This window comes from Chlorocebus sabaeus, chromosome 2 (assembly GCF_047675955.1).
Source record: "Chlorocebus sabaeus isolate Y175 chromosome 2, mChlSab1.0.hap1, whole genome shotgun sequence".
NCBI lineage: Eukaryota > Metazoa > Chordata > Mammalia > Primates > Cercopithecidae > Chlorocebus > Chlorocebus sabaeus.
The window spans coordinates 64,076,069-64,097,833 of NC_132905.1; the positions used below are offsets into that span (position 1 = coordinate 64,076,069).

At 44.7% G+C, this 21,765-nt stretch overlaps 1 non-coding gene across 1 annotated transcript; it reads right to left on the reverse strand.

Moving 5' to 3' along the window:
• Positions 1 to 2,052: 2,052 nt before the first annotated feature.
• On the reverse strand, positions 2,053 to 2,114 carry LOC119622326 (U7 small nuclear RNA). The gene has a single exon (XR_005238969.1). It is a non-coding gene; the product is annotated as a U7 small nuclear RNA (small nuclear RNA).
• Positions 2,115 to 21,765: the final 19,651 nt, after the last annotated feature.

The window sequence follows — 21,765 nt, forward strand, 5'->3', positions numbered from 1 at the left end:
GAATGTACTTGCACAACTCTAGATGGTACAAGCTACCATGCACCTAGGCTCTACGCTATAACCTATTTCTTCTGGGCTACAAATTTGTACCTCATGTTACTGTACTGAATGTTGTAGGCAATCGTAACACAATGGTAAGTATTTTTGTATCTAAGCATAGCTAAATATAGAAAAGATACAGAAAAAATATGTAGAAAAGATTATTTGTTAAAAAGACACACTTGTGTCTTTACTGTGAGTGGATCTTGCAGGACTGGAAGTCACTCTTGGTGAGTTAGGAAGTGGTGAGTGGATGTGAAAGTCTAAGACATTACTGTACACTACTGTAGACTTTATAAACACCGTACACTTAGGCTCTACCAAATTTATTTTAAAAATTTATTTATTTCTTCAATAGTTAACTTTAGCTTACTGTAACTGTTCTGTTTTATAAACTTAAAAAAATTTTTAAAACATTTTTTGTATTATTTCATAGTAACACTTAGCTTAAAATAGGAACACATTGTACAGCTGTGTAAAAATATTTTCTGTCTTTATATCCTTATTCTATAAGCCTTTTTCTACTTTTAATTTTTTTTTTTTACTTAAATTTTTGTTGTTGTTATTAAAAACTAAGACACAAACACACACATTAGCTTCAGCCTACACAAGGTCAGGATCATCAATATCACTGTCTTCCAGCTCCATGTCTTGTTCCACTGGAAGGTTTTCAGGGCAATAACACATGTGGAGCTATCATATCCTATGATAACAATACCTTCTTCTGAATACCTCCTGAAAAACCTATCTGAGGCTGTTTTACAGTTAACTTATTTTTGTTAGTAAGTAGAAGGAGCACACTCTAAAATAACAATAAAAAGTATAGTAAATATGTAAATCAATAAGTTGTTTATTATCATTATGAAGTATTATGTAGCGTACTTTTTTTTTTTTTTTTTTGAGATGGAGTTTTGCTCTGGTTGCCCAGGCTAGAATGCAATGGCACAATCTTGGCTCACTGCAACTTCTGTTTCCCGGGTTCAAGTGATTCTCTTGCCTCAGCCTCCTGAGTAGCTGGGATTACAGGCATGCACCACCACGCCAGGCTAATTTTGTATTTTTAATCGAGATGGGGTTTCTCCATGTTGGTCAGGCTGGTCTTGAACTCCCGACCTCAGGTGATCCCCCCGCCTCGGTCTCCCAAAGTGCTGGGGTTACAGGCGTGAGCCACCGTGCCTGGCCTATAACTTTTGTTGTTGTTGTTGTTATTGTTGTTGTTTGTTTGTTTTTTGAGATGGAGTCTCGCTCTGTCACCCAGGCTGGAGTGCAGTGACGCTATCTCGGCCCACTGCAACCTCTGCCTCCTGTGTTCAAGTGATTCTCCTGCCTCAGCCTCCTGAGTAGCTGGGATCACAGGCGTGAGTCACCATGCCTAGCTAATTTTTGTATTTTTAGTAGAGATGGGGTTTCGCCATGTTGGCCAGGCTGGTCTTGAACTCCTGACCTCTGGAGATCCACCTGCCTCAGCTTCCCAAAGTGCTGGGATTACAGGCGTGAGCCACTGTGCCTGTCTGTGTACATAATTGTATGTGCTAGACTTTTATACCACTGCAGTGTAATAGGTTTGTCTACGGCAGGCTCACCCGAAATATGTGAATAATATATTACACTATGATGTTAGAACAGCTGCGATGTCACTTGGTGATAGGAATTTTTCAGCTTCATTATAATATTATGGGACAAGCGTCATATACATGGATGGTCATTGACCAAAATGTCCTTATGGGATGCATGACTATAATTAAATGACAAAAGCACTTTGTACTCTGAGAAAAAACAACACTACCTGTCAAACTCCAAATCTGCAAATAAATGAAGACTGGAGCCTTTCCTGTCAGACTCCCTAACAAAAACAACTTTATTTCTTACTTGTGTGATATACTATGTCTGAAAATATGTGATTGCCTTTATAATGATCATATAAGAAAATTGCTGTTTTTTTCTGCCTTGGACAGACTAACTCCTTGGTAATTTTTTTCCCTTGAAGTATCTGTTGTATTTTTTTTTTCCCATGAGGGTTTTCTGATAAAAACTGGAAAATCTGCTAGACAAATTCTAAAAGAGCTATAAAACTTGTATTTTTCACTGGGCGATTTATCATTCTAAAGGAAAAACTTCTTTCCTGGTAAATTTTTGTTTTCTAAATGCTTATTTTGTCTTTTTTTTCTTCTTTTTTTGTGATGACAAACAAACAACCAAAATAATTACAGATTGTGGTAAGCGCTATGTAAGAAATAAGGGTGGTGATACAATGGAGTTCAACTCAAGAAGAGGAAATAATTGCTTTAGATTAGGGGTCAGCAAACTTCTTCTGTAAAGGATCAGATAGTACATATTTTAGACTCTGTGTGACATCCCTTGTCGGTTACAACTCACAGTTCCGCCACTGTTGTGGGAAAGTGGCCATAGACGATATGTAAACGAATGGGCATGACTATGTCCCAGTAAAACTTTATTTACAAAATCGGGTGGTGGGCCAGATTTGGAACATGGGCCATTGTTTGCTGATTCCTGCTTGATATCACCAGCTCAAGCAAGGCCTTCCTGAGGACATGATGTTTAAGACAAAACGTGAAGAATGGAAAGAAGTTGGCTTTCCATGCAGAAAGGATAGGCTGGTCAAAGTCCCTGAGACAAAGAAGAGTTTGGTGTATCTGAGAAACAGTAAGGGGGCCAGTGGCTGAAGAACAGTGAATCAAGGAGAGTGTGAGATCAGCAATGTTGGCAGGAACTGGGTCATGCAAGATCTCGTGGGTCCCAGTAAGGAGTTTGGATTTTATTCTAAGAGCATCAGAAACTTACTGTAGGATTTTAAACTGTGGAGTGACTTTATTAAGTATTAACTTTAAAATGGCTGCTGTGACTTTGAGGAGAACAAAATATGTGGGTTATAGTAACGAGGTTATTGTAGTAATTTGCACAAAAGATGATGGTCAATGTGAAAGATGGCACTGGAGATGAAGAGACATGGCTGGCCTTGAGAGGCATTTTTTAGGGTCCACTGAGAGAACCTTTCAATTGTTTGAGCACAGTTGCCAAAGGAAGGATCGAGGATGACTCCAAGGTTTCTGGCAGGAGCTGGGTGAATGGTGGTGCTGTTTACTGAGACAGAAAGAGTGAGTGAGTGACAAGACGTGAAAGTGAGGGAGAGTGAACTCAGAATCACGCTACTCACATGCCAAGTTGGAGGTGCCAATTAGATATCCAAGTGCAAATGTCAACAAGGCAGTTGGAGCTCAGTGGGAGAGGTTGAGACTGGAGGAGTACACTTGGGATTCATCAGCGTAAACATGGCACTTTAAACCATGACATTGCATGGCCCATAATCCTGGCACTGTGGGACGCTGAGGTGGGAGGATTGCTTGAGCCCGAGAGTTCAAGATCAACCTGAGCAACATAGAGAGATCCTGTTTCTACAAACAATACAAAAATATCAAGACTTGGTGGTGTGCCTGTAGTCCCAGCTACTTAGGAGACTGAGGTGGGAGGATCATTTGAGCCCAGGAGGTAGAGACTGCAGTGAGCCATGATTACGCTCCTGCAGTCCAGCCTGGGCAACGGGAGTGAGACCCTGTGTCAAAAAAAACACAAAAAAACATTGTGCTAAAATATACATGCATTCACATTGTTGTACAGCCATCGCACCATTCATCTCCAGTAATTTCCATCCTCCCATTCTGAAACTCCATACCTATTAAACAATAACTCCCCATTCCTCCCCCTCCGCCCCTGGCAACCACCATTCTACATTCTGTCTTTGTGACCTTGACCACTCTAGGTATCTCATATAAGTGGAATCACACAGTATTTGACCTTTTGTGACTGGCTTACTGCACTTAGCATAATGTCTTCAAGGCTCATTTATATTTAAAGTGTGTCAGAGTTGCATTCCCTTTTTCATTTTTTTCTATTTTTTTGTTATTGTGAAATACACATAACATAAAATTTACCGTCTAAACCATTTTATTTTATTTTTTAGATTTTTTTTTTCTTGAGATAGGGTCTTACTGTGTCACCCAGGCTGGAGTGCAGTGGCGCAATCATGGCTCACGGCGACCTCAACCTCCCGGGATCAAGTGATCCTTCTGCTTCAGTCTCCTTAGTAGTTGGGACTACAGACATGTGCCAATGCCATCTTAACCATTTTAAAGTGTACAGTTCAGTGGTATTAAGTACAGTCATAATGTTGTACAATCATCGCCACCATCCATTTTCAGAACTCATTTCATCAGGTACAATTGAAGCTCTATACCCGTTCGTCAATAACTCCGCATTCCTCTCTCCTCCCAGTGCCTGGCAACCACCATTCTGTTTTCTATCTCCACAACTTTGACTATTCTAGGTACCTCTGTTTTCTATCTCTTCAACTTTGACTATTCTAGGTACCTCATATAAGTGACATCGGACAATATTTGTCTTTTTGTGACTGGCTTATTTCACTTAACATTCTCATGGTTCATCCACGTTGTAGTATGTGTTAGAATTTCTTTTTAAAGGCTGAATAATATGACAGTGTATGTATACACCACATTTTGCTTTTCCATTTATCTGTTGATGGACACTGGGGTTACTTACGCCTTGATTTTTTGTTTTGTATTTGTTTTGAGATGGAGTCTCGCTCTGTTGCCCAGACTGGAGTGCAGTGGCATGATCTCGGCTCACTGCAACCTCCACCTCTTGGGTTCAAGCAATTCTCATGCCTCAGCCTCCCAAGTAGCTGAGATGACAGGTGTGCGCCACCATGCCACACTAATTTTTGTATTTTTAGTAGAGACGGGGTTTCACTGTGTTGACCAGGCTGGTCTTGAACTTCTGACTTCAAGGGATCTGCCCGCTTCAGCCTCCCAAAGTTCTAGGATTACAGACGGGAGCCACCGCAGCCACTGGCCTTGCTTCCACGTTTTAGCTACTGTGAGTAATGGTGATATGAACATGGATATACAAATATCTTTTTGAGACAATGTTTCCATTTATTTTGGATACATACCCAGAAGTAAAACTGCTGGCTCATAGGGTAGTTTTATGTTTAGTTATTTTTAGGAACCACCACACTTTTTTCCAAGAGACTGTATCATTTTACATTCTCACCAACAGTGGACAGGGCTCCAATTTCTCCACATCCTTGCAAACCTTATTTTTTTCTTTTTTTTCTCTTAATAGTAGCCATCCTAATGGGTTTGAGGTGGTATCTCATTATAGTTTTGACTGCATTTCCCTAATGATTAGTGATGTTGAACATCTTTTCGTATACTTATTGGCCATTTGTATATCTTTTTTGGAGAAATATCTACTCAAGTCATTTTTGAATTGGGTTGGTGGGGTGTTTTTTGCTGTAGAGTTTTAGGAATTCTTTATATATTCTGGATATCAATCCAGATGTATACTTTATCACATATTACATATGGTTTTTCATATCAGAAGGCATATAAAGTATATGCTTTCCAAATATTTTCTCTCATTCTGTGGATTTCCTTTTTACTCTATTAATACAGTCTTTGGATGTGCAAACTTTCTAAATTTTCCTGAAGTCTAATTTGCCTTTTTTCTTTTGTTACCTATGCTTTTGGTATCATATTCAAGAAATCATTGTCAACGCCAATTTCAAGAAACTTTCTCCCTATGTTTTCTTCTAAGAGTTGTATAGTTTTATTTCTTACATTTAGGTCTTTGATCTATTTTGAGTTAATTGTTGCATATGATGTAACGTAATGGTTCAGATTCATTCTTTTGCATGTGAATATTCAGTTTCCCCAACATCACTTGTTGAAAAGACTGTACTTTCCCTCATTGAATGGTCTTGTCAGTCTTGTCAAAAATCATGTGACCATATATATGAGATTTTATTTCTGGGCTCTATTTTCTTCCACTGGTGTGTATTTCTGTTCTTATGCCAGTATGACACTGCTTTGATTACTATAGTTTTGTAGTAAGTTTTGAAATCAGGAAGTGTGAGACCTCCAACTTTGTTCTTTTTCAAGATTATTTTGGATATTTGAGGATCTCTTGAAACTCCATATGAATTTTAGGATGAATTTTTCTATTTCTACAAAAAGAAATCCTTCAGATTTTGATAGGAATTGCATTAATTCTGTAGATTGCTTCGGGTAGTACTGACATCTTGAAAGTATTAAGTCTTCCTTCATTTTTTTTTTTTTTGAGATGGAGTCTTGGTCTGTTGCCTAGGCTAAAGTGCAGTGGCGCGATCTCAGCTCACTGCAAACTCTGCCTCCCGGGTTCAAATGATTCTCATGCCTCAGGCTCCTGAGTAGCTGGGATTATAGGTGTGTGCCACCACACCTGGCTAACTTTTGTATTTTTCATAGTGGCGGGGTTTCACCGTGTTGGCCAGGCTGGTCTTGAATGCTTGACCTCAAGTGATCTGGCTGCCTTGGCCTCCCAAAGTGCTGAGATTATAGGCATAAGCCACCATGCCCAGCCAAAAGTATTAAGTCTTCCAATTCATGAACATGGGATATCTTTCCATGTATTTGTGTCTTTTTAAATTTCCTTCAGCAATATTTTATAGTTTCCAGTGTACAAGCCTTTCATCTCCTAGGTTAAGTTTATTTCTAAGTATTTTATTCTTTTTGATGCTATTGTAAATGAAATTGCTTTCTTAATTTCCTTTTGGATTATTTATTGTTAGTGTGTAGAAATGCATCTGATTTGTGTGAAATCTATTTCATATCCCACTACTTTGCTGAATTTATTAGTTCTAAAAGGTTTGTGTATGTGCTTTATGTAGAATAACAACAGAGTGTTTTAAGAAGGAAAATACAACAGTTAAGACACCTTCACCTGCAAGCAACAACACAAACCAGACTAGTGTAAACAAGAAGGGAATTTATTATCGTACAATAAGAAGCCCAGATGTAGGGTGACTTGAGCTTTGGTTAACTGAACATCATCATCAAGAACTCAGATTTTTTTCCCCCATCTTTTTACTCTTCCTTCAGCTATTCCCTTCATAGCTGCAAGATGATTGCCACAGATCCAGCCATCACATCCTCACTTAGCAATGTACAGAGGCAGAAAAGAGCCATTTCTTCCATGTATGCCTTTTTCTTTTCTTTTCTTTTCTTTTTTCTTTTAACTTTTTGTAGAGACAGGATTTCACTATGTTGCCCAGATTGGTCTCAAACTTCTGGACTCAAGTGATTCTTCCACCTCAGCCTCCCAAAGTGCTCTTTTTCTTTTGTTTAAAGAAACCTTCCTAGAAGTCCTTCCCTGAGCAGACTTACTTTTATGTCTCATTGGCCAGAAATAGGCCACATGCCCATCCCTAAACTAATTATAGCAAAGGGAAGGAGACCACCATGATTTACTTGGACCAATCAGAATTTTCCCCAAAAAAAGAAAGGAAAAGAGGGGTAGATGGTAGAGCAAAGTGAAGATCTTTTTAGCATAAGAAAAAAGGAAAATGTTCATTAGATGACAGCTGCAGGCAGCACTTAGCTTTAAATTCAACTGCAAGGAACATAAAAATGCTTAAAAATTGACTTAAACAAGAAAGTGGTTTATTTTCAACTCATATTCACTAAGTCCTGAAGTAGGCAGTTCGTGACCGGTCAGGCACCGTGTGGATTCAGAGACCCAGGTTTTTTCAGTCTTGTCACTTCATCATTTGTGACTTTCATTCCCAACTGTGTCTCATGTTACAAAATAGCTACTTGAGCTCCAGACATCACATCTGCTTTCTAGTCAGCTGGAAGAAGGAAGAAATGAAGGAGCAAAGCTCCATATATTTAAGGACACTTCCTGGAGGTCACAACTTTATTTACATCCTATTGGCCAGAAGAATAGTTTCTTCAACTGTCTATAGAAGAAGGAGAGAATAAAATTTTGAGGACAACCAGAAGTTTCTGTCACAGCAACCACCAGATTCTCTTCCAGATGGAATGTTCAGTTCTACCAAATGCTGCTGAGCAGTGGAGTGGATGTGTATGGATATGTAATCTTTGGATTTGGCACTTGGAAATCCTATGTGACTTTGGGAGCTTTGGGGAAGGGATAAAGGCAGAAGTCCAGGAGGAGTGGGCAGGGTTTGCATGGGATTCATCTCAGCATCAAAGACTGCCCCCTCCCCTGCTGTATAATGGCCCACCACCTCCCCATTGTGACCAGGCCTTCGTGATGTCTGGATCTGGCTCCCCTCCTCCCAGGACAACGCGCAAGGTTCTACAGTGTGAGCAATCTCTCATCTCCCAGCCTTGCGGAAATTGCGCTTACTGTCTGGACTCCCGGCAGCTAACTTTGTTAGGGCACCTGCCTACCCTTCTATACCACGAGGGCAAGGGTTATTGCTGATCCAGCCTCACATGAGCAAACAAAGTCACAGAGTCCTGACAGATGTTAATTGACTGACTGAATGAACAAACAAGCTCTCAGTGCCTAGCATAGGGCTTGATCCATAGTTTGTGTGAATAATGCTCATTGAATCACTTTGTTTATAAAAGGATGAATGAATGAAAGAATAAATGAATGTATGAATGAATGAACTCATAGTGCTTAACACCAAGTCTGCTTACATAACAGTTGCTAGAAAATATTTGTTTCTATTATTTAAAATATGAATAATATATTCATATGATTCAAATATATTAAAACATATACTGGGAAGAGGCTCATTCCCACTCCATTTTCCACCTATTTGGTTCCCACCACTTTTATTCATTTCTTAGCTTTCCAGAGGTTCTTTATGCAAATTTATGCAATGAAATATATTGCTATTCCCCTACACCTTGCTTGGTGGGGGTAGCTGGGACTGAGAAGGTAGGGACCGCTGAGGTAGGCACAGAGTCAGATAACTTGATATATTATCCTCACTGGCCTTCTCAACACAGCCATTATTGTGGGAGGGCACAAGATTGTACATTTATTTGACTATAAAACATAAATCAGATCCCTAAACCCGGGTTCTGTCCTGGCTGGAGCTCTGACCTCCCACCTGCCCTGTGTGAATCAGGAGCAGCAGCCCCTCCCTGGGAAGGGATGGCCAGACCCACTGCTTTCTAAGAGCGGGCTGGGGGCAACAGGTTGTACCTGAGTTGCTGCTCAGTGGAGCCACGCCAACTAAAGAACACCAAAGCCCAGAGCAAGAACCTTCCTCCCTTTCCCATTTTCCTTCAACTTGTTATTAAGGAGAAAGTCTGTGTTCAATGCTGGTGTGTTTTTAACACCTCTCTTAACACTTACTTCCCTTTTTAACAGAGAATAGGCCTCCAGAGCCTTTTGCAGGCAACCGGATCTGGCTAGAATGTGATGACATTGTTTTGTTTTCATTGTACTTATTTTTATGGCTACCTTCTATTTATGGCGTGAGATACTGGTTTTCCATTTATGGAGGGCCCTAAACTTTCCTTTTGAAATAATATATTTATGTTTTTAAAAGAAGGACCATTTAAAGAAAAAAAATTATGTAATATTAATTGCGTAATATTTACAGCACAGGTAGTACCGAGACAAGGAAAAAATTATAAAGAGGTATGTAATGTGCTGAAAAGGAGGACATGCTTCTCAGGCTAATGCCTCTCCCAGCCCCTGTTTAACAGAAGGCACCACTGAGGCACAGAGAGAAGGGACTTTCTCAAGATCACACTGATGATGTGGACTAAGAACTGAAAGCCTCTTGATAGCCCTGTGGTGGGGGACATCTTGTGCCAGACGGGGAGGGCAGAGGTCGGGGACTGTGTGCAGCCCCATTGGTCTGTCCAGTGCACTGATCCACTAGTCAGACAGAGTCCTCCAAGGTTGACCAAGTCATGGACTGAAGGCAAAAAGGACGGGGGGACCTGGAGGGGAGGAGAGGAGAATGCTGGTGTTTATCATGCACTGACTATACTAGATGTTTGGGTGCCGAACATCACCCCCAGAGAATTCACAAATTTGGGGGCAGACATGTCCTACAAATATAACTCAAATTTCTGGCGACAGTGTGGTAAGTGCTCCAACAGAGGCCTCTCTAGTGACATCTGGGTTTTTGTCTGCTTACTGGTCATATCCCCATATTCTTTTGGGAAACCATCTCTTCACCACTCTCGATTCTTGTAGCTCAGACCAGGCAAACCCCACACCCACTTCTGAGGTGGGCACATGACCAGACCTGGCCAATTAGAACACTTTATCCTTCTTGCCACAGAGACTGGCACGTGGTTGGGCATGTGACCCAAGGCAGGCCAGAGGGGGGCCTTCTGCAGGAATTTGCTGGAACTACTAGAGAAAAATCTCACTTAATAGAGTTTTCTAAATGCATAAATTATAATCCAGAGTTGAGTTGCTGGCAGCTATCTTTGCCACCAAAAGAGGAGAGGTTCTCTGAAAATGAAGCTGACAGGGAAGCAGGGATGACAGATGGAGAGACAGCTAGAGTCCTAATGCTATTGTATGGTCACCTCCTGGATCCAGCTATGAAATCGGTGACCCTGAACTCAGTTCTATTTATTTTTTATTTTTTAAATTAAATTAAATTTAATTTAATTTTAATTTTTAGAGACAGGGTCTCGCTTTATCACACAGACTGGAGTGCAGTGGTGCAATCACAGCTCACTGCAGACTCAACTTCCTAGGCTCAAGTGATCCTCTTGCCTCAGTCTCCCATGTAGTTGGGACTACAGTTGTGTGCCACCACATCTGGCTAATTTTTAATTTTTTTATTATTTAATTTAATTTTTAATGTTTATTTTTTGTAGACATGTGGTCTCACTATGTTACCCAGGCTGGTCTCAAACTCCTGGCCTCAAGTGATCCTCCTACCTTCACCTCTCAAAGGTCTGGGATTACACTACGCCTGGCTCATTTTTATTTTTGTAGAGATGGGGTCTCACTATATTGCCCAGGCTTGAACTCGGTTCTAGAAGCTAATAACACACACACACACACACACACACACACATACTCACACACATTTGCATTAGCCACTTTGAGATGGATTTCTGTCTCTTAAAACCAAAAAGAGACCTAGATAATCCAGGCAGAAACATTATCATGCGAATGTTGGCAACAGAGAGGGGTTGGAGTGTGTGTAAAGATTTATCTGGGAGTCCTTCCTGGTGGAGGCAAGTTTTGAGCAGGGTTTTGAGAAATGGAGAGCATTTTGATATACAAAGAAGGTAAAGAATCAGTATTTCCAGTGAGGGAAACATCCTGGGCAAAGGCTTGGTGGTGGAACAGGGCAGGGAAGTGGCACAGTCCAGTGTGATTGGAGAGAGGATAGGGCTAGAGAGGTGGTGGGAGAGGAGCTGGCAAGGAGGATGCACCCTAATCGTGCAGAGATCCAGTCTGTTCCTCCACCTGCATCCTCCTCCTCTGGAGGCATGCCCTTCATCAGTTAACTCATCCACTACCGTTTACTGAACACCAGCATGTGCCAGGCACTGTTGAAGGGCTGGCGAGAGAGCTGTGGGCCACACCACCAAGTCCCTGCCCTCTTGTAGCTTCTTATGTAGGTGAAGGACACAGGTGGTAAACATAAGAAAAAAAGAAACAAGTATTATAGTGTCAGGGAGCAATAATTGTTATCTAGAAAAATTAAGATGAGTAAAGGGAATACAGACTAGTGGAGAGGGGTTTGGGATGAAAATGGATAATACTGATGGTTGACTGACATTGTGAATGCACTCAATGCCACTGAACTGGTAAAATGGTTAAAATGATAAATTTTACATTAGGTATTTTTCTGTTCTTTATATTATGCACATTTCACCACAATAAAAAATAGAATTGGTGGAGGGGTGCTGTTTTAGCTAGGGTGGTCAAGACATGTCTCTCGGAGGAGGTGTTGTTTGAACAGAATGAGGGGAATTAGCAAACCTCAAGGAAATCGGGGGAAGGTATTCCGGGTGGAGGGAACTGCCAGGACAGACCCTGTGGGGCCGGAGTGGGCCTGGTGTGCTCTAAGGACAGTAAGTGGGCCTGTGTGGCTGGAGCCCAGAGAGCAAAGGGAGAGTGGGAAGAAGATGAGTGCAGGGGTCAGCAGGGGCTTGGATGCCAGGAGAGGATTTTGGATTTGGTTGTATGAGTGATGGGAAGCCATCGGAGGGCAGAGCAGGGAAGGGGTATGAATTAGACTTTCTGTTCAATTCTCCCTCTGCCCACACTCAGTCTCACTCTTAATCGGGATGGTGATCTTGCCTCTGCTTCTGACTCTCTCACTCTCCTGGCTGCTACCCTCTTCTGCACATCTTCATGACCGTTATTTTGCTGAGGTCACCTTTTTTTTTTTTTTTTTTTTTTTTGAGACGGAGTTGTGCTCTATTACTCAGGCTGGAGTGCAGCGGTGAGATCTTGGCTCACTGCAACTTCTGCCTTCTGGATTCAAGCGATTCTCCTGCCTCAGCCCCCCGAGTAGCTGGGATTACAGGTGCCTGCCACCACGCTTGACTAATTTTTGTATTTTTAGTAGAGACGGGGTTTCACCATGTTGACCAGGCTGGTCTCGAACTCCTGATCTCAAGTGATCCGCCCACCTCGGCCTCCCAAAGTGCTGAGATTATAGGTGTGAGCCACTGCACCAGCTGGTCCATTACTTTTGTCAGAGTCTTAGAGGGGCTCTTGATAATTCCTGCATTTAAGACGTTCATCTGTACATAAGGGGGAAAGAGAGAGAGTTTTCGAGTATTGGACTGTTGGGACTCAACCTATGCTTTAGAGAGATCACGTTGGTTATCCATTGTAGTGTAATGCAGGGAAAAGAGATTGGAAATATCCCTAAGGTTCACCAAGAGTGGATGCGTTAATCATATCATGGTACCTCCTTCCACAGAAGGGAATATTACGCAGTCATAAAGATGAATGAAGAGTCTCTTTATGTACCAATGTGAAATGATTCCCAAGATATATATGTCAGACAGAGGGAGAGACAGGGTCTGGGTCTCACTCTGTCTCCCAGACTGAAGTGCAGCAGTGTGATCTCGGTTTACTACAGCCTCCATCTCTGGGGCCTCAAGAGACCCTCTCACCTCAGCCTCCTCAGTAGCTAGGACTACAGGCTTACACGACCACACTTGTTAATTTTTTTTTTTTTTTTGGAGAGACTAGGTCTCACTATATTGCCCAGGCTGGTCTCAAACTTCTGGGCCAAAGAGATTGTCGCACCTCAGCCTTCCAAAGTGCTGGGATTACAGGCGTGAGCTACCATGCCTGGCCTTCCAAGACACAGTTGAAGTAAATACAGCAAGGTGCAGGCCAGCATGTATAATTAGCTTCTATGTGTGTTTTTTAGGAAGGGAGGGGTTAAGATTATACATCTAGATGTGCTTCTGTATGCGTAGAAAATCTTTGGCAATATTCACTGTTAAATAGTCAGTGGAAACTCTACCTCATAGGGTTTTTATGAGGGTTACATGAGTTCATCTTAGATAATTGCTTAGAAGAGTACCTGGCACACCTTAAGCACTACAGAAGATTTTATCGAATAAAATAAAAAAAGAGAGTCCCTTAGGGGATGGAGACCAGGTGACTAAGGGGCAGGGAGAGAGATTTATTTTTCATCTGATACCCTTAGACTCCTTTTGAATTTGGTACCATGGGTAAATATTTATTTATGTATTATTTATTTTTGAGACAGAGTCTCACTCTGTCACCCAGGCTGGCGTGCAGTGGTGCGATCTCGGCTCACTGCAACCTCCACCTCTCGGGTTCAAGCAATTCTCCTGCCTCAGCCTTCCGAGTAGCTGGGATTACAATTGTGCACCACCACACCTGGCTAATTTTTGTATTTTTAGTAGAGTCGGATTTTCGCCATGTTGGGCAGCCTGGTCTCGAACTCCTGACATCAGACGATCCGCCTGCCTCAGCCTTCCAAAGTGCTATGATTACAGGCGTGAGCCACCACGCGTGGCCTATTTTTTTGAAGTTGAAATTCAGTATATCTTGGCCAGGCGTGGTGGCTCATACTGTAATCTAACACTTTGGGGAGCAGGTAGATTGCTTGAGCTCAGGAGTTCGAGAGCAGCCTGGGCAACATAATGAGACCCCCATCTCTACAAAAAATACAAAAATTAGCTGGGTGTAGTGGCGTGCACCTGTAGTCCCAGCTACTTGGAGGGCTGAGGTGGGAGGATTGCTTGAGACCAGGAGGCAGAGGTTGCAGTGAGCCGAGATCACATCACTGCACTCCAGCCTGGACGACAGTGAGACCCTGTCTCAAAAAAGAAAACAAAAAACAAACAAACAAAAAATAGAAGAGAGAAAGAAAAAAATTCAATGTATCTAGATAGCGAAGAGATCATCTGAGGGGTCAGGGCCTGGAAGGAGATCCCGCCCAGAGTCCCCGGGAATTCGCTGTAATTGGTCAAAGGCTACATTGTGTAGTGTGAGAAATCAGGACGTGAGGAAAAGGTGGGCGGGAGACACCAAAACACCCACGCCCCAGGGCCCACTATAAAAAGCACATTTAAAAACACCAGACTGGAAAAGTTTTATTATTATTATTATTATTTTTTAAATAGCAAAAGCGAGTCCCCCCAGGAGGCGCGCTGCAGCTGCGGCTGTGGCGGTTCCCAGGTGATGTCAGTCCTGGCCAGGCGCCAGTCCCGGCCCCTTGGAGACGGTCTTGGTGGGTTCAGCTTGACTGTTTTTCCTTCCTGAGACTTGAGGACACCTTCCTGTCTCAAAGAAGGAAGCCTTTCCAGGGCTTTCTGAAAGCCAGGGGCAGGGGAGGTGGTGGGCCTGGGCTGCAAGGGCAGAGAGAGGCAGGGAAGGTGGGTGGGGGTGGGGAGGAGTGGGGGCTGCCTCTGGGGGGAGAGTGAGGGTGGAGTGAGCAGAAGACAAGCCTGGCTCCTGGGTGGCTCTTTAGCCCTCCCACCCGGGGGCGCGAGGGGGTCTACTTCTTGGGAATCCAAGGCCCGCCTCCTTGGCCCCATTGCTTCTCAGCCCCGGCTGCTTCCTGGGGAGGCCCCTGGGTGGGGTGAGGTTGGGGGGTGAGAGAGGTTCCCACAGAGTTCCCAGTCGGTCAGTGTCTTTTCTCCCTCCCTGAGCCCTCGGCCCACCCTTTCTTCTTATGGTTAAAGGCTCTTTGCCAATATCTTCCAGGCCAAGTGCAGTGGCTCACGCCTATAATCCCAGCACTTTGGGAGGCTGCAGCAGGCGGATCACCTGAGGTCAGGAGTTCAAGGCCAGCCTGGCCAATATGGTGAAACCTGTCTCTACCAAAAATACAAAAATTAGCCAGGTGTGGTGACGCACTCCTGAATCCCAGTTACTCTGGAGGCCGAGGCAGGAGAATCACTTGAACCTGGGAGATGGAGTTTGCAGTGAGCCGAGATCATGCCACTGCACTCCAGCCTGGGTGATGGAGCTGAGTGATGTTTTCTGTCTGAAAACAAAACAAAAACAAACCAAACCAAAACAAAACACCCAAGACTCTTTTCCAATATCTTCCAAACTGGGTTTTCTGCAGATGGGACGATCCACAGAGCTGGGGTTGAGGTCCAACTCTGCACTCCTAACCGTGTGACCTCAGGCTGGTCACTGCTTTTCTTTGAGTGCCACCTCTGAAACGGATTAGGTTGGCCTTACAGGGTGGTTATGCAGAGTGAGTGAGACAGAACAATACCTCTTGGTCCTTCGTATCTGCTGAGCACCCACAATGCGCTGGCGCCACCCGGCACTCGGGATGCTCGGCATTTGGCACAGAGGCAGCAGAGCAGGGAGGTGAAGAGAGTGGGTTCTGGACCCAGCCTCTGTCCACATCCTGGTTCTGTCCTTTGGTGGCCATGTGAGGATAGTGACAGCCCCTGTCTCACTGGTCGTAGAGGAGTAAATGAGTTACAGGCCTTGGAACAGTGCCTAGCACTGAGGCAGTAATAGGCAAAGTAAGTGTTTGCTTTTATTTTCAACTTCTGTCCAACTAGCCTCGTGTTGCTTTGACAGCTTCATGGGGCTGCTCCGGGAACTCAAAGGAGATATGTTGGGGATTCAGAGTTTGTGTTTAGAGGAGACCCAGGTCCTGCAGGTGCCCCATCGTTCATACTGATGCAGGGGTTGCCTGGAAGCTGCAGAACCATTCATACTTGGCAAAGCCTTCTTTCACCTTGGAAGCATCATTTCTTTTTTCTTTTTCTTTTTTTTTTTTTTTTTGAGACGGAGTCTCGCTCTGTCACCCAGGCTGGAGTGCAGTGGCCAGATCTCAGCTCACTGCAAGCTCCGCCTCCTGGGTTTACTCCATTCTCCTGCCTCAGCCTCCTGAGTAGCTGGGACTACAGGCGCCCGCCACCTCGCCCGGCTAGATTTTTGTATTTTTTAGTAGAGACGGGGTTTCACCGTATTAGCCAGGATGGTCTTGATCTCCTGACCTCGTGATCCGCCCGTCTCGACCTCCCAAAGTGCTGGGATTACAGGCTTGAGCCACCGCGCCCGGCCTGGAAGCATCATTTCTAATGATGACACAGGTCTCCCAGCCATGCATTCCCACATGTCTTAGAAGCACCCATCCCATTTTTATGATTTGCTCAGAGCCTGCTTTTTCAGCAGGCCGTAACCTCCATGAGGTCAGGTACTACATCTGGCTTATTCTCTGATCATCCCTAGAGCCTTCTGTGGTTCATGGTGAAGTTCAAAACATGTTTGTTGACTGACTTACTGACTGACAGACTAAGTCTGCCCGCCTTATGTAGGTCTACAACGTTACACTCTATCCTATGCCTCCTACTGAGTTTTACATTCCTGCTATGATGCAGGCCATGGGATCTGGAGCTAGACCCCCTCAGTTGGAATCCTGGCTGTGCCATTGCCTAGCTGGGTGACCTTGGGCTTGGTTTTCTAGTATGTGAAATGGGGATGGCAACTGTACCTACCTATGTGGCTTGTTGCAAGTGAGGCCATCTCTGTACGTCACTCAGAGAAGTGCCTTGGACTAGTCAGTTCTGTCAACATCAGGACTAGGCATGCACCTGGTGAGGCCACGTGGGGGCGGTGGTTGAGAGCCCAGTGGGGCTCTGCAGCTAGAACATCTGATTCAAATCCACTAGCTCACTAGCCACTGTGTGACCTTGGCCAGGTTCTTTAACCTCCTTGTGCCTCCGTTTCCTCATCTATAAAATGGGGAAATAATAATACATATCTAACAAGCTTTTGAGCAAGCTATATTTATTTATTTATTTATTTGGAGACAGGGTCTTACTCTGTCGCCCAGCCTGGAGTGCAGTGGTGCAATCTCGACTCACTGCAACCTCCAACTCCCGGGTTGAAAGGATTTTCCTGCCTCAGCCTCCTGAGTAGCTGGGATTACAGGCACGCGCCACCATGCTTAGCTAATTTTTGTATTTTTAGCAGAGGTGGGGTTTCGCCATGTTGGCCAGGCTGGTCTCGAACTCCTGGCCTCAAGTGATCTGCCCTCCTCCACCTTCCAAAGAGCTGTGATTATAGGCATGAACCACTGCCCCCTGCGAAGCTGTATTTATTTTATGAAAAGTGCATAGCCTAGGTCTGACACGTAGTAGGTCCTCAAAAGAGTCAGGCATTTTTCCAAGCCATTCAGAAAAAAACAACTCCTAGATTTTACCAGCTTTCCCTCCCACAAGGTCAGTCTGTCCCAGCTGACAAAGTTGCCAGCTGTGCTGACGTGAGGAAAAGCAAGGGCCAGAGAGGGCCAGACGCCCACCCTGGGTCACACAGGAGCAGTGGCCAACCTAGAATAGGCTAGGTCTCCTATCTACAGCCTGTTCATCCTTAGTGCCTTCCTGGTTTCCAGGCCCTGCTGGCCTGCCCTCTGACCCTAGCCCCCTGGGAGCTCTATCCCAGGCCCGTGGGGTCTGCAAATCTGGTCTGGATTAGACACGCTGGGAAGCAAACGCCAGCCCCGCCAGCCGGCTGCCCAGTGGGACCTGTGCTCACAGCTGCTGAGGCTCACAGGGACATAAATCATGGTGGCAGGAGGCTCGGGGGCTGGGACCACCTTAGCCTCCTAAGGGGCACAGGGGCCTGAGAGTCATGAGCAGAGACACCTGGGTCCACTGGGGATATTTTCCATCCTCTGTTGGACAAGCTAAAGCCAGGGTGCATCAGAGGGGGCCAGCACACCATTTGGCAGGCCTTGCACCACAGTAGGCCAAGATCCCAACTTCTTTTTAACTTTTCATTTTGCAATCATTTACAACATGCATAGAAGTGACCAAAGTGGTGTGCGGAACTCCCATATACCCTGTACGCAGATCCACCTCATTTTAAGTTTGTCATATTTACTCCATCCTTTTCTCTCACACACATATTATTTATTTTTCTTCTGAACCATTTGAGAGAGCACGTTACCTGCATCATACTTCTCTCCTCCTTAATAGTACTTCAGGATGTATTTCTTTTTTCTTTCTTTCTTTCTTTTTTTTTTTTTTGAGATGGAGTCTCGCTCTGTCACCCAGGCTGGAGTGCAATGGTGCAATCTTGGCTCACTGCAACCTCTGCCTCCCGGGTTCGAGCAATTCTGCCTCAGCCTCCCGAGTAGCTGGGATTATAGGCGCCCACCACCACAGGGTTTCACCATGTTGGCCAGGCTGGTCTCGAACTCCTGACCTCAGGTGATCTGCCCGCCTCGGCCTCCCAGAGTGCTGGGATTACAAGTTAAGCCACCATGCCCGGCCTAGGATGTATTTCTTAAGCACAAGGATATCCTCTGACACAATCAGGGTGCCGTTAGCAAATACAGAAAATTTAAGTTTCATGCAATACCTTAATCTATTGTTCATATCCCAATTTTGTGTGACCATGTCTCAAAAAAAAAATTGTCAACTCTACCAAGAAGGTCCCCTGTCACATTTTCCCCTCTGCAGTACAGGATCCAGTTCAAAGTCATGCATTGCATTTACCTGTTCAGGTCTAGACTTGATATCACAACTACACAAGGTAAAATATACAGTCATAAGAGACATAGATGGAGTTGAACAAAGACATCCATCTTCATATGCCCATCCCCATGAACCAATGTTTCTAATAACGCATCATGCTCCTGACTGTGTGGAGGTAGTTAAAAGTTAACTTGCCAGGCCAGGAACAGTGGCTCATACCTGTAATCCCAGCACTTTGGGAGGCTGAGGCTGGAGGATTGCTTGAGCCCAGGAATTTGAGACCAGCCTGGGCAACATGGTGAAACCCCCCCAAAATAAAAAATTAGCTGGGCATGGTGGTGCACACCTGTAGTCCCAGGTACTCAGGAGGCTGAGGTGCTAGGATTACCTGACCCCAGGAGCTGGAGGCTGCAGTGAGCCGTGATTGTGCCACCTGCACTCCAGCCTGGGTGACAGGGTGTGACCATGTCTCAAAAAAAAAGTTAACTTACCAAATATGCCGTAGTCTTCAGCACTCTGTTTTGTAGTGCTTTATTTTTTAACCTAATAAAAGCCTCATAAAATGGAAGTGGCCTGGGACAATGAGAGGAACCTGAAGTGCTGTGGGTGCCCAGGGCTGGAGGAAGAGGCCCTGTGTTCTCAGCCCTGCTCAGCTCCAGATGCTGTGCAACTGTGGCCCATCACCACTCTTCTCTGAGCTTCAGGTTGCCATGGGTGACCTCTGAGGCCTTCCTGCCCATAATTGTGGAGTCAGAGAAGACAGCCCTGCCTGGCAAGGAGGGAGATTTGGGTCCTTGGTGTCTCAGCGGGGCCAAGGACCTGCTGGGGAACCACAGGCAGGTTGCCTTCTGTCTTGTCTCACTTTCTTCATTGTGAAATGATGAACTCTGATATTATTATTGTGCTGATGCTTCATGTGTCAAGACTTGGGGGGAGAGTGTATCCCTTTGGGTCCAAGGTGGCCTGACTGAGTTGGTCATTCCAACCCCTTCAGTCTTGGATTTATTCTCCCTGAGCAGCTTGACTCCTCTGGCTCCAAGTTGGCCTGGAGAAGCTTGGCTGACCTGGACCATCCTGGAGGTGATGGGCATACTGGGGGAGTGGACAATGCTAAAAAATGTTCCCCAGAGGAGGTGCCTATATATGCAGACCACACCTGTGCTTCTCCCTGGCCCTGTGTGTGGGCTGACCTTGCAGCTCACCAAGGCTCATGGGCATTAACTGTCCATTACCAGGAAGATAGCAAGCTGCAAAATATGCATAATGGAGCACCATGCAGCTACAAAAAGGTATGCAACAGCTCTGTGAGCAACCGGGGTCTCCACGAAGTATGGTTAAGAAAAAAAAAAATCCAAGTGCAGAGACGAGTGTGCAAAATGCTACCACTTGTATGGAAAAACAGTATCTATGTAACTTGCCTATATATGCAGACCATCTCTGCAGGAATCCATAGGATCCTGGTTACCTGAACATAGTAATTGCCTCTGAGGACTGGAGCTGGGTGGCTGGGAGAGAATACTTATTGTCAGTTTATTCTTTTTTGTGTCTCTACAAGGGAAAGAACCAGTACGGGTAGACGTGCAAGAGGGGCTGGCTCCTGGGAAGCTGCTAATTGCATTTCTTGATATCCATGCTGGGTATACAGGTGTGCTCAGCTTGTGAAAACCCATTGATTTCAAGTACACCCTGTGTACTTTCCTGAATGTGTCTTATACTTCCATAAAAAGTGTAAACTTGGCTGGGCGCAGTAACTTATGCCTGTAATCCCAGCACTTTGGGAGGCTGAGATGAATGGATCACCTGAGGTCAGGAGTTCGAGAGCAGCCTGGCCAATATGGTGAAACCCCGTCTTTACTAAAAATACAAAAATTAGCCAGGCATGGTGGTGCACATCTGTACTCCCAGCTACTTGGGAGGCTGAGGCAGGAGAATCGCTTGAACCCGGGAGGTGGAGGTTGCAGAGAGCTGAAATCACGCCACTGCACTCCAGCCTGGGTGACAGGGTGAGATCCATCTTAAAAAAAAAGTGTAAACTTAGCATGGTTTAAATGATTGTGTTGTGTATATGTGCGTATTTAACGAAAATGCTGCACAGCTGGGTGCAGTGGCTCACGCCTATAATCCCAGCACTTTGGGAGGCTGAGGCAGATCACTTGAGCCCAGGAGCTGGAGACCAGCCTGCGCAACATAGTAAGAACCTGTCTCTACAAAATAAACAAATAAATAAAATTAGCCAGGCCTGGTGGCGTATGCCTGTATTTCCAGCTACTCCGCAGGCTGAGGTGGAGGATCACTTGAGGACAGGAGGTTAAGGCTGCAGCGAGCTATGATCGTGCCACTGCACTCCAGCCTGGGTGACAGAGTGAGACCCTGTCTCAAACAAAACAAAACTTGGTGGGATTGTAGTCTTCACTGTGGTTGTCTTTGGGATGAGTGATATTTCTAGAGTCTTGTAGCATTTTGCATTTATTTTACAATGAAAACGCAGGCAGGGAAACCTATAAATTTTTTTTTCAGAAACAGTAATCAGTATAGAAGCTTTCTGGAAGGACACTCAGGAAGCTGCCTCTGGGGAGGGGCCTGAGGGAGGTCTGTACTTTTCACTGCATACCATTTGATACAACTTGGATTACTTACTAATGCAAACAGGGTATAGTAAAAACTATCTCACAAAGCAAAACAAATACTTATTTTTCTGTTCTAGCTGCTCTTACTAGTTACAGATTGAGCCAGGGAGGCCCAGAGGGGTCAAGCAACATCTCCGGGGTCACCCAGCAAATCTGGTGGCGGAGTGGGCCTCTAGCCAGAGCACCCAAGTGTCTGCTCTGCCCCCACTCCCAGGTTTCCTGCCATTGACAAGGCCACAGTCCTTTTCCTGTGGCTTTGCCAGAGGCTGGCTATACCTGGCCGGGGTAGGCGCAGGGAGAGCAATGTGCTTTCCTAATCAGTT